This window comes from Ursus arctos, unplaced genomic scaffold (assembly GCF_023065955.2).
Source record: "Ursus arctos isolate Adak ecotype North America unplaced genomic scaffold, UrsArc2.0 scaffold_5, whole genome shotgun sequence".
NCBI classification, from domain to species: Eukaryota; Metazoa; Chordata; class Mammalia; order Carnivora; family Ursidae; genus Ursus; species Ursus arctos.
In genome coordinates this window covers 42,056,464-42,068,871 of record NW_026623067.1, presented here as the reverse complement: position 1 = coordinate 42,068,871, position 12,408 = coordinate 42,056,464, and the positions used below count along the sequence as shown (strand labels likewise).

The window sequence follows — 12,408 nt, the reverse complement described above, 5'->3', positions numbered from 1 at the left end:
TTGAGGTTCCTAGGTCATCTCTCTTTGGCTCTTTTCCTGTTTATATTCACTCCACATGTTCCCTGCTAGTGTCAGGATTTTAATTGTCATTTATATACTCAAGATGTCCACTTTGAGTTTTATATCTCTGGCCTTGACCTTGTCTCTGAGCTCTCCACCTACATATCCAACTGCCTATTTAGATGCTGATAGGCATCCCAGAGTTAATACATTTAAAATACAGCCCAACACAACTCAAACTTGTATATTGCCCTCATGTGTGCTTTTAATTCTTCCTCCTTTATCTCAACATAAGCTTCGATAAAGACAGGCGTTTTGCCTGTCTTATGTTCTATCCCCAAGAATAGCACATAATATTTTTTTTTAGACAAAACGAATAAATAATATTCCCTAGCCCTTGGGGCAGGAGACAACCCAGCATTATCTAAGGTGCACTCAGTATTTGAATACTTGACTCAGTCTCATGAGCTAAGCCGGAGGCCCCATATAATTGTTATTCAGTGAGGAAGAGTGAAGAGTTGGTACAAAACCCAGAGGCAGTAAAGAGTTTAGCACTTTAAAGAACACACACTACCTTAGAAGAGATAACAAAACCACCGTCCTAGCAGAGGATAGTCCAATGAGCACAGTTAAGCTAAGGATATTAATAGATTACACTAAGTGCTTTACATAAATCATTGGCCATAATCATCAGAACAGCCACGTAAAAGATACATACTCCATTACCTCTGGGTTGCAACTGAGGGGTCTGAGCACTTCGGAAATTTTCTGAAATAAAATGATCTGGGATACAAATCCAGGTTTATCTGATCCCAGATTCCTTTCTCTTTTTATGCTGTCCTCTGAGATAGGAGTGAAAATTCAGGGGGTTGTTCTGAAGTATCTCTAAGCTCTGGAAGGGAAGCTGGGTCTATTCATGATGGAATAGCTTCTGTGACGGGAACCCAAAGAGGTTCTGTACTTAGATTATTTAAAGCAAAACGAGAGCAAGTCAAAGATTTGGGTCTGGGAGCAATTTTGTGTCAGAATGCTTGGAGGAACCAAATGTGACATACAGTGCCCCATTTCCTGAACAGTCCCATGTAAAAACAGATCCGGTAGCCAACTCTGTGGGTGCTCCATTCACAGCCTCTTGGGTCCCTGTCCTCATGCACGATAACTTAGTGCCTGCAGGGGGGGGGGGGGGGCAGAGTGCCCGATAATGGTGGCGCCGATAGACTGCGCCCATGGCGCTGAGAGGCCAAGTTAGTCAAGGACTGAGAAATTGCCACTGGATTAGGAAACCTTGGTGACCTGGAGAAGAGCTGTTTTGGTGGAGTAGTGGAGGCAAAAAAGTTATGGGAGCAGATTAAGGACTGAATGGGAGGAAAGAAAACTGGAATAGTGAGACAAACTCTATGAATGACTTGATAGCAACCTTCCCCATAAAAAAACAAAAAACAAAAAGCAATAAATAAATAAATAAATAACCCACAGCTCAAATTCCATGCTTTTCTTTCTTTTCTCCCCCGCCCCCATGTTTTTCTAATAGTGCAGAAATACTGTCCTCAGGTATTAGACTTTGGAGGTATTGAAATATCAGAGAAGAGCAGCAGGGTGACATAGGCAGTACGAATCCTATAACCTGTGTTTCAGGCCTCGCCTAAAATCTGACTAGGTTTATGGCTTTGATTAAGTCGTTCGCCATTTTCTTAATCCCTTATCTATACAATCATGATCTTCCCGGTGATAGTTTTGATTCAATTGTTTTCTGAAGAAATTAATTTAGTTTTTTCAAATAAGATCTCATTTTCTTCTCATAATACATGCCTGTTTACTGACAGTATCTTTAGTAAGGATATTTTTAAACAATGTTCTATTCTCCCATTTTAAGTTTTTACCTGCTCACAAAATCATTTCTATAATGGCTCTAGACGACTCGATTACTCCATTACTTCCCTTTGGATATGACCTGTCAGTTATCATTAATTTGTGTGTGTGATCTTGTCAGGATGTTGTGTCTACGGGATGCATTTTTGTTTAAGCCACTATTAACTAATTAGGACATCAATGTTGACAAAGATAGTAGAATTGGCATTTATAATATCCCATATTGTTTTCAGCTAGAAGTTTGCCAATATCTGGAAAATATTCTAAGGAAGTTTTTTAAATATGGCATACTGCTTTGTGTGTATTTTCCCACTCATTTAATGTGCCAAGGTATTTGAAAATTTTGGTAGTGTTAAATTTATTTTAAAATAACTTTTTTTTTTTTTTTTTTACAAAAAGCATAAAATGGAATAAAGTTTAGTTGGGCATATTCTTTGGACCAAGATCCATCTAATTCTCTATCTTGGTTCTGCCATCAGCTATGTTAGAACCTTCTAGTCACTAGGCATCTCATCTCTAAGGCTCATTTTCCTTTTGTTTAAAATGGGAGACTGAGTCTTGTGAGGAATCAAAATATGCTTATAAAATGTTAAACACAGCATGTACAACTACGTAAATGTTTAGGAGTAAAAGAGCAGCTCACTAAGTTTTGAAGTGTTAAATGTTACAACCTGGTACCTGGCCTCAAAGAATTTATACTCCATTGAGAAGATGTTACACGGAGTACAAGGGAATTTATGGGAGCTGGTTGGACCTATGAAAGCCAAGAGCTAAGAGGATGCAAGAAGGGAGGGAATACCTCCAATGAGGGGTATTAGGGAAGACTTAATGGCAAATATGATATTCTCTTTATGTGTGTATGTATGAGAGAGTGAGCGGAGGGGGGGAGAATCTCAAGCAGTCTCCATGCTGAGCATGGAGCCTGATGCCAGGCTCAGTCTCACTATCCAGAGATCATGATCTGAGCTGAAACAAAGAGTCAGACACTTAAACTGACTGAGCCACCCAGGCACCCCTGTGAGTATGATACTCTTGAGAGACAGATGTTGTCTGGTGGGTAAGGCAGGCGAAGGGAGAAGAGGAGCGTAGGGATGAGCTAAGGGAAAGGAAGGAATGACTTTGCAGGCAGAGCAGCTGGAACGAGGAATGGTGAATAATTCCAGGTCTCTGGGGCAGAGAGTGAGCATTATGTTGAATTGTGAGGTGAGAGTGGTGGGTGCATTGAGGGTAGATGTAGGGAGATCATGGAAGATTTTAAAACCCAGGCTGTGGTGTTCATACATTTTATAAGCAACGGTGAAAACAAAGTTTAAGGCAAGAGAATCATAAAATCAGGACACTGAAGCAGTAGGTTGGAGGATGCAGGGGAACCTGGAGGTGGCATGTTTGGTTGGTGGTCTGGGGGGTAGTTCAGATGAGCCATAGTGAAAACACTTACTGGGTGGGGGCATTTGGAATTAAAGGAAAGGCAGAAATAGATCTAGCTTAGAGGTGGCCCTCCAACAACCTGGTAGCCATGTGGGCACAGGCAGTGAGGGAGGGAAAATAATAGAGCTGATCTCAAGGTTTCAAGATATGAGGATATAGAAGATTTGAGGACAGTGTTGGTAGAAGGAGGTAGACTGGGGGCTAAAACCCTCATGCCTCTAGGGACTGGGCAGGAAGGGGCACGAATGGAGTCAGTTAGATTGTAACTATGGCGGGGGGGGACTGTGGATACTGTGCTGTCTCGTACGGGCAGCAGCATCTCCTCAGCTTTGTCCAGCTTTTACCGTGGAGGAATTTCTGTCCAATATACCAGATCTTTAAATTTTGAAGAGAAACCAGAATCTCAAAAGTGAGAATAGTTTCTCCTGGTTTGTTTCTTTAAATTTGATTAGTTTTAGACACTGTGTGGATCAAAGCAAGGGGTAAGGGTTGAAAACTTATGCATTTGTAATTTTCCTGATTGCTTGATGTTCTCATCCATGTATCTGTTTAAATTACTGTTTGCATTTAGCATTCACGTGCACTTTTTCAGTTGCTTTAGGATGAATATTAGGCATGCTTACTGTTTACTGTTAGTACATATCCCAAGTAAATGGTCCATTTGTATCCCAGTGGTTTCTCCTGCAAGATATTACTTTCAAGAGATCTTAAGAAGTGATGAAAACATTGAAAATACGGACTTGGAAATAATTTTTTTTTTCAGACTGGGGTGTGTGTGTGTGTGTGTGTGTGTGTGTGTGTTTATGTAGTTTCAGGTAAAAGGCAAAGTATGGACAATTACATTTTTGAATAGGCTGAACTTCTGTGACTTGAACTGCAAGCACACAAAGAATGAAATTTAAAACATTTAGGGAAGAGCACAAAGAAAAGAACAAGATCTGGGTGAAATATTTTTTTTACTGGATATCAGCAAGCTGATTTCCCAACTTAATGATAAAAAATGACATGTATTTTATATGGGGCTATGATGATAGCTCAGTTGACTTCATTTTAACCAACACCTTTTAAGAAATACCATGAAATAAAAAGCATTGGGATAAGGCAGATTGGAGGCATCATTTACAAATATTTGAACAGATCCTTCAATACAAGCATTCACATCAGATCTGCCCGATGTTGGTCTTTACATAGCAAGTTTTGCTGTCATTGAAATAATGGAAATATTTTTTTTTGGGGGGGGGTGGAAATATAATCTGTTCCAGTATAGAAAAAATAAGACTATTGTGTTACTGAAAGAAAGCTAATGGAAGAGAGTAAGATGTGAGGCATAATTCTGAAGGTGAAATGGATCATTTGATTCTCTGCCTAATCATTTCATCTTCTCAGTGTGGTATTCATCTTGCAGCTGGTTGCCTGGTAACCTGGTGATTATTAGGGACAATCATGGTGTATCAATATTGAGGGTACAGGTGACCATGCATGTGGTCCCTGCTCTCTTTCGGGCTGAGTAGGTAGTAATAGATGGCTTTCAGGTCTAAGAGGGAGGGTTTTGTTGGGGCAGGATAGAATGCTGGGCATCACATAATCCCACCTCTACCTCATACTGCCTATGGCTCTTGGGAAAGTTATTTTACTCAGACGATCTCAGTTCCCTCATCTGTCCAACGGCAATAACCTCAGTACCTGTCTCTCAAAGTTATTCCGAATCTTACATGAGATTATATATATAAAATGTACAAATGCGGGATACAGTTATGCTCAATTTGAACAATACTACTCTCTTATTAAAAAGAACAAGGCTTGGTTTTTGGATGCTGATTGGAAAACCTGAAGTTGTTTTTTTAGAAGCTGAATTAAATAACTAATGGTGATGTTTAATAAATCAGGTGGAATTCCTGAGTTGGACTGAAAAGAAACTTATTCTGTGTAATTAAACCAAAAAGAATTTGTTGTAAGGATATCTGTGGTACACAAATTCACAGGGTGATTCAAGACCTTTATTTCCAGCTATTGTAAAATTCATGTTTTTGGTGTTTTTGTTAAAACAGACACTACTCACATCTGTCTTAAAATTGTCCTAATAGATAGAGCAACTTAGGACACCTACAAAGTGAGTAGCGCTCCTAGGATTGGGTAGTTCCTAGCCTGTATAACTTTGTGGATTCCTAGACACTTTGTGAGTCCTCTACTTACAGAGGAAGTCTTGTACTCTTAGTGGGGATTGTAGCACAAAGAAAGATGCTTGCCCCCTGAAAAGCTAGTCCTGAATACAACTTCTGGGAAATATAACTATGAATGGAGCAGTAGAAGACATAATTCTACTCATGCATATAGTTTTTTATACATACCCCTTTACAACCCATACTACCTTGCACTGTATACGTACCTGCAACAAATTTTCATCATGAGCTGTCCTAAAGGAAAATGCACCAAGGTGGAACCAATGTTCTTGCTGTAGGGTGTGGTGTGTGACATTCAGAGTTGTGATTGGTAGGAAGAATTTAAGAGCACTAGACTCATTGCTTGAATTTGTTCTGGATTGAGAAAGTGTTTCTGCGGAATTGCTTCATTTATCCATTAGTTCAACAAATTATGAATGTAAATTTTCCGGGTACTGGCTAGACACTGGGGGTAATGTGATGAGCTCTATCGGTACAATTCTTACCCTTACTGACTTAATACTCTAATGGAAAAGATAGACTTTTAAACAAACTATAACAATTAAGTGTCATAAATGCTATCATAGAAAAAGTATAGCCACTTATGGAAATGAGTAGAAAGAACACCTAATGTAAGGGTTCTGGGGGAAGTGTTACCATCTTGATTTTGATTTGACTCAGTCCCCTTTAATGAAATTATTGGCTCTTTGGCCCTGTGCTGTAACTAGGCACCTAGAGCAATTTCTAGGTGAAAACAATTAGGGACCTCACATAGGAAAATGACCACCTTTATTTCCACTAAAATTGGGATCAGTGACAAAGGAGGAGGGAGGAGAGTTGGAAATGTGTCTGACAAGTAAAACTATGTGTTGCCATGTGCTTGTTATAGGCAGAGATAGATAGATCTAGATATTTTTTCATGGATGACATAAAACTTTCAATTAAGATCTCAGTAGGCATTTAATATAAAACTCCTACATGAAATTTTTTTCATTTGTCTTGATCAACAAATTGTTTCCTGGGGTGATAACTACAAATAATCTGATGTGGCAGAAGGAAGAGCATACAGCACTTATGTTCATGGATAAAAGTGTGCTGGCTGATGGCTCTGAGGTGCCAAGGAGATTCTGGTCAGGGACAGACATGTGGTGGGTGGAAGGGGTGGGTGGATTGCAGTGGTTATGATTGCCATTTTAGCACAGCCATGTAGGGATGCCAAGAACTTGACAGCATGACACAGAGCTGGAGGGGAAGACAAGCCAATTAGGGGTGGGCTCCAATTCATGGTTGACAGCCAAGGATAATTTGTGGTTAACAGAGCAGGCAAGCTCACACTCCACACGTGCATACGCATTCTGGAAGTGTTTTAAGTGAGATTATCTCAGTGGAGTGTGTCTAGCTTTGAACTTTAGTCACTGACTGGTTAATATGCCAGTATCTCTTTGTAAGTTCTTTTTGAGTACTTACCTCAATTGAAATAGTTAAATATAGATGTGATAAATGAGTTTATTCTAGACTTAAGGCCTTTGCACTTGCCACTTGCGCTGCCTAGAACAAGCTGTCCTCAGATTGTTCTATGCAGCTTAAATATCACTTCTTCAGAGACTTTCCTAAGGTCCTGTTTAAAGAAGTTAGACTCAATTCCCGCTATATTGAATTGTGTTATCTTGTGGCATGTATTACTTAAAGGAATTGTCTAAAGATTTTTGCAATTTTATTTTTCTTTATTGTAGGTATTCCCTTTCTGGTGTGGAAGCTCTCTGAGAAGGACCTTCTCTGTCTCATTCGCTGTGGGACCCTCAGAGCCTAGAACACTCACTGGCACTTATCTCTCTATGCTTGTGGACAAGGATCCCATCTTAGACACCTTCTTCAGTCTGATGCCCAGCACAGTAAGTGGATGTAAAAGATTGCCATTAATGTATAAATTTATCTAATGACAAATAGCATTAAGTTTTATAGAGGTGACTGATACTGAACATCTTCTAGGGAAAAAAAGGGCCAGTTCACTTAATCAACTTTTAAATTAATTTAAAACCAGCTGGAATTTTTGTGTATGTGTGTGTTCAGCTTACATTTGAGCACTGTTTTGTGATAGGTGCTTTAGGAAATCAAAGAGAAGAGTTAAAGTAGCTCTTGCCTTTTAAAATCTTATACTCCGTTGTAATATAGCAGATGAAAAGCGTTCTTCCTTCTTCGGAAGTGGTACTTAGCTGTGTTCTTGGATAAATAACATTGAAAGAATGAATAAATGAGTAAAAAAACCAATGAGTGAATAAAAAAGAGATGAATTAGTGATAGGAGTTAGAACAAGATACAGCTAATTGTCAGAGTCTATTGCTAGGTGGGGGGGTTGATCCAGTGAACTTTTTGATGCATAAGGTAGTATGAATTTATTTATTTTTTTATTATGTTCAATTAGCCAACATAGAGTACATTATTAGTTTTTGCTGTAGTGTTCAACAATTCATTAGTTGCGTATAACACCCAATGCTCATCACAACACGTGTCCTCCTTAATACCCATCACCCAGTTACTCCATCTCCCCACCCCCCTCCCTTCTGTAGCCCTCAGTTTGTTTCCCAAAGTCCAGAGTCTCTCATGGTTTGTCTCCCTCTCTGATTTCTTCCCATTCAGTTTTCCCTCCCTTCCCCTATGGTCCTCTATGCTATTCCTTGTATTCCACAGATGATGTGAATTTATTTTTTAGCCAGTGGAAACCAGTGATTGTTTCCTTGTGTTCCTATCATTGTTTCTTACTCGTGTGCATTGTTTTCGACACCCCCATGCTTGGAATGCCCCATGCTTATAATCTTTGTATATACAAAATCTGTGTGCTGAAGAGAATAATCATATATCACCCTTTCTGTGTAATATTTTACTACCTCCCTTGTAGTAAGTAATTTCTCCTATTTCTGAATTTCAAGATTCTCTGCCTGTGGTATTTAACCCTTTCCATTGCTGATTTATCTGAGTAGCCAACTTTCAGTAATTCATTCAATAAATATTTACTGGAAACATATTCCATGTCAGGTAAAAGCTAGTTTTGGAGAAACAATGTGAGCAACCGACATGGACAAGGCAAATACTAGTTTGCCCTGGATTGTAGAGTTTAATAATAGAGCACAGTATTAATGGCTTTTCTCTGTTGAGCACTTTAACCAGTTTGACAAGATAATTATTTTAGCATATTGTAGCAGGTAAGGACATAAGTTTTAGGTTCCATACCTTATGTTTCCACTCCTGGCTCTATTGCTTAGTAGGTATGTGACCTTAAGCTGATAATGCAACCTCTTAAAACTTCTGCCTGAGTTATTTATTACCACAAATAATGCTGTGTAATAATCCATATGAAAGTAGATGAAAACAGATTTTATTAAGCTCACTGGGTGGTTATTCGGGTCTGGGCCAGGCTAGGCTGGTTTTATTTTGGCTAGCTGAGTTGTCTCTGATGAGCTGACAACTCAGCTGGGCAGATGGAGCAGTCTAGGATAGCCTCACGTGGGATGGCTCTTCTCTGCGTGGTCTCTCGTCCTCCACTGTGCAAGCCTGGACTTGTTCATGTGGTGGTCGTGGAGCTCTACACCAGCTGGTCATCTGGGCTCAGAACTGGCGGTGTCACGTCTGCTACGTTCTCTTGGCTAAAGCAAGTCCCAAGGCCAAACCAGATTCACCAGGTAGGGATTCCACCTTTCTATGAGAATTACCGGAAAATTACATTACATAGGATACGGATACAGGGGGCCGTGAACAATGGTTGGCTGCTTCTGTACTCCATTTAGTACAACCTCAGTCTACAAAATAGAGATGATAACAGTACCTACTTTTACAGGTGGATTGTGAAAATTATATGAAATTGTGTGCAAAGGCTGGGATGTCACCTGGCACTTCAGAAATGTTAGGAATTTGTTATTATATCATTTATCCTCACACCAACCACATAGAAATATTACCCTCATCTTACCAGAGAGTTTAAGTTCCTTGTTCCTGATCACAGAGTCCGTTGAGCCAGGATGCAAATCAAGGTTTGTTTGAAAACTTTGTAGCAGAAACTTTCTAACTGTCCCCTAGATCTGTTTGTTTCTTGGTGCGTGTGTGTGTTTCGACACATAAGCAGACTACATACCAGCCAGCCTTGCCGTAGGTGTGATTCGGTCTAGCCCACAGTGAGCAGTATGGCTCAGGAGGGAGCGAGTCCAGATCTCTGAATCTCCATTTCCATAGAGGAGAAGTGCCTGCAGATGAGAAAGTCTGGTTTTGAATTTTAGTGAGCCAGAAATAAACTTTTATTGTGAACAGCCAGTGAAGTGTTAGAGTTTGTTTAGGCAATAATGTGCTAAGTGCTACAGTTAAGTGGTAACAAACTAGCTGTAACAAAGTGACTAATACTGGCTGTAACAAACTAATAGTACCTGTACCAATGGGTGTAACAAACTTCCACTAGTGGTAACAAACTAGCCCGTTATAGCTAGTTGTTACTAGTGGTGACAAACTAAGCAATACAGAGTTTAATTTCTAAAACACTGTGCTGTACAACTCGAGAGTAAAGACTATTCTGGTGGTACTTGCACACGTCAGATACTCTGAAATTCATTGAAGAAATGAGAAGATTCTAAAACCAAACGTAAGCTGCCTGGTCCTATTTGCTCTTTGTCTTCCCTCTCGGTCTCTGATTTCTCTGCCTTACATCCATTCAGAGAACCTTGTTCCTGGTCAAACCAGACTGACTGTAGGGGTAATGTATGTCTAAGCTGGGCTGGAAGATCAAATTCTGTGGTTAGAGTATCGTTATTACCATCCATTTTAATCTACATGAACAAAAACACACAGTATTGTCGTGGAAAATGAAAAAAAAATATTGAGGTGGTTTTTTCTGTAGATGGAAAATGCCTGTTTCAGGGCCTCTATTGTTCAATTCTGAGGACATTGTCAGGAATTGAGGGGTTAGGGAAGTTCTTAGAGGATTGTGAAAGGGGCTTTTAAGCACTCTCTGTGGAAAAAGAGTTAAAAATGGAAAGGGAAGGAAATTAATAATCAAAGAGCATGAAATTTACCCTCCCATTGGCCCAGAAAGAAGAATTTGTACTAATTGGCACCATTATAGAAGCTTTAGCAAGACAATTGGGACTTTAAATTATGACAATTCTAAGAGACCTCAGCTATTGACATTACTTGAAGAATTTGCCTTTTGTCTTAGAGGTTCATAGAACCATAGAGAGGCAGACTATACAGATTTGGAGCCATGGAATAAGAAGTCTAGTTACATGTCTTAAAAAGACAAAAATATAATGAAATCTCAGTGCAATAGAATCCAACTTTTAAAAAATTGCCATTTCTGTTTAGTAACTCACTTTAAAAGAAAGAATAATAATATAGCTAACATTTAATGAGTACTTACTATTTGCCAAGCACTCTGAATTGCATGAGAAAGAGGAAAATAATAAAATTGAGATGAAATTAGAAATTTTGTGAAAGCAAATTCTTTTTACGATGTACCAGATACCAGGAACGTTTTGGGTAAAGAGAGTAAACTTCAAGTCTTGTACTGAGTTTTGGTTCTGGCACTTGGGTAAGCATGTTACGTCTCCAATCCTGGGTTAATTCATCTGTAGACTGGGAATAATGGTAACTTCCATTAGGGGTCAATAAGATAAAACTTGTGAAGGTACTTTCTAAGCTACAAAATGTAGGGCACACAATGATACATATATTAATCTCTTACAGATATACACGCATCTAATTTATTTCATTCACAGTAGGTCTGGTGTGAATAAACAGTACAACAGAGGTTTGAGAAAACTTTAAAATATTTTTGTGATGGTTCACATTTGGAAAACACCCCATATGTTGTTGATGTCCTTTATTGCCCAGTAAACAAGGGAAAATCCACAACCAAATCGACACATCACAACAAAAACACAGCTCTAACACAGAGCAAGGGACAATGTTCAGAGACATCTGCAGATGATTGTTACATGATGGAAATAGTAAATGAGCTAATTCATTAATATATTTCATTTATTCCAGTAAGTCATTAGATACTTAAGGGAAGTGGCTTGTGTCAGTTCTCTTTTCATTAAATATTCATATTTGCTAATGGAAATTGTTCTGACAAATTGGGTAAATTGAGCAACTTAGAAATTTATGCCGCAAAAAAGCGGAGTTTGGGAATTCCCAGCGGGCGAGCTAATGCTTAAATCATTAACACTCCATTGATTTTATAATTAAAAAGCTGGAAAGTAAATATAGGGTGTGTTTTAAATGTTATGATAGCTGCTTGTCTTGATGCTTACATCACAAGCCTTTTGATTGAAGTATCCATTAGCTCCGCAACCTGCCTCTGTGATTGCTTCAGAAGAGCGCCTAGATTCTCTAGCGACAAAACCCCTCTATTGTGTCACCTATAAGGAAAAAAATACAAATGAAACACTTTGGCCATTTAGGAGTGAAGAAAAAGATCATTGAGTTCTAGAGAGTTTGTATATGGGATACAGTTCTTACTCCTGGAAGGAGAAAGGGGATGAGTTTCTGGACAACTAAGAGAGAAACTTAACCTCAGGGCTTTAGTGTTAGTCCGGTAATTGCTTAGCAAATGCTTACTATGTGCCAGCCCCAGAGCTCAGGATACTGTCACGAACAAGGAAAACGTGGTGCCTGAACTCAAGGGACTTGGAAGGTAGATAGTTAAGCAGATGGTAACAATGCAGGGAGGAATGTGATGGCAAGGAGCTGTGAGAACACAAGCAAGGGGACAGAACAGCCAGGGAAAGTCTTTCTGATAGGATGCCTTATGCTAGAACCTGAGGAGGAGCAGGAAGTAGGAATGTTCCAGGCAGCCGTCACAATATGGGCAGTAACCACGAGATTAGGAGTATGGCACATTCTAGGTACTGAAAGGCAGTGTGGAGAGAGCAGTGTTGACTCCTACAACCAAATGTGAACCACAAATATG

General features: G+C 39.3%; 1 long non-coding RNA gene across 1 annotated transcript in view; it reads left to right on the top strand.

Annotated features, from left to right (window-relative positions):
* The first annotated feature begins 7,189 nt into the window (after positions 1–7,189).
* Positions 7,190–12,408, top strand: part of LOC123001071 (uncharacterized) — a 242,833-nt gene continuing 237,614 nt past the window's right edge. The window contains exon 1 of the long non-coding RNA XR_006409593.3: positions 7,190–7,348. This is a non-coding gene — a long non-coding RNA (uncharacterized LOC123001071). The remainder of the gene's footprint in view (positions 7,349–12,408) is intronic.